Source organism: Naegleria gruberi, assembly GCF_000004985.1.
Source record: "Naegleria gruberi genomic scaffold NAEGRscaffold_31, whole genome shotgun sequence".
NCBI classification, from domain to species: Eukaryota; Heterolobosea; class Eutetramitea; order Acrasida; family Naegleriidae; genus Naegleria; species Naegleria gruberi.
In genome coordinates this window covers 395,312-396,166 of record NW_003163296.1, presented here as the reverse complement: position 1 = coordinate 396,166, position 855 = coordinate 395,312, and positions in this window count along the sequence as shown.

Genomic DNA, 855 nt, shown 5'->3' with positions numbered 1-855 from the left:
TTTTAAGGAGAAAAGCTTAATAAATAGGGGTTGACATGGGATCCAAACCCCAGATTCTGCTTGCACCTGTAACTAGATTGTTTAGTTCTTCCTTCCATACAAATGGAATATCAAGGAGCATCGCAAAAAATACAAGTGATGATTTGATAACAGGTATTTCCCAACCTTTACCAATCAATAGTTCATCTAATATGAACAATTCAGCAGCTTCAGTATTGAAGGGAAGTTGATGCCAATATCTCAATGTCTGAAAACGTTTGAAACATCTCCATAATTTGAATGCGTAGGATGGTACGTATTGAGATTCGATTATCAAACTTTTTAACTTCCTCAATATAGACTCCCGTCCACTTGAATTGCTAAGAATTGAGTCCATTTTGAGTTTTTCTGAAGTTCTGACAAGGGTAAGCTGCAAAGCATCTTTCTCTGAAATGGTTCTGTCTTTACTGAGATCCTTAAAGCCACAGGATACCACCAAGAGGTTTTCCAATCTGGAATAATCAATAAACCCTTCGCTTGGTTCTTGATAATTTGTATCAGTGTTGGTGGAATCATACCTAGTGGTGGTACCATATAATTGTTGTCCATATTCCAATTCTCCTTGAATGCATCTTGGTGTGTGTTCCATGAATTGAACTTCACTAAGTGGTGATTGTGCTTGGAAGCAAATCTGTCCACTGTAAATGGGCCAAATTGGGAATTGAGATATTGGAATAAATTCTTGGAGGTTGTCCATTCCCCTAAACGGGACAGGGAATCTGCTATAGTGTTCGAGGTTGTGGGAATATAAGACACCTTCAGAATTACCCATTTCATCTTGAACAATATTTTGTAAATGATTCTCGCTTCTCTGGC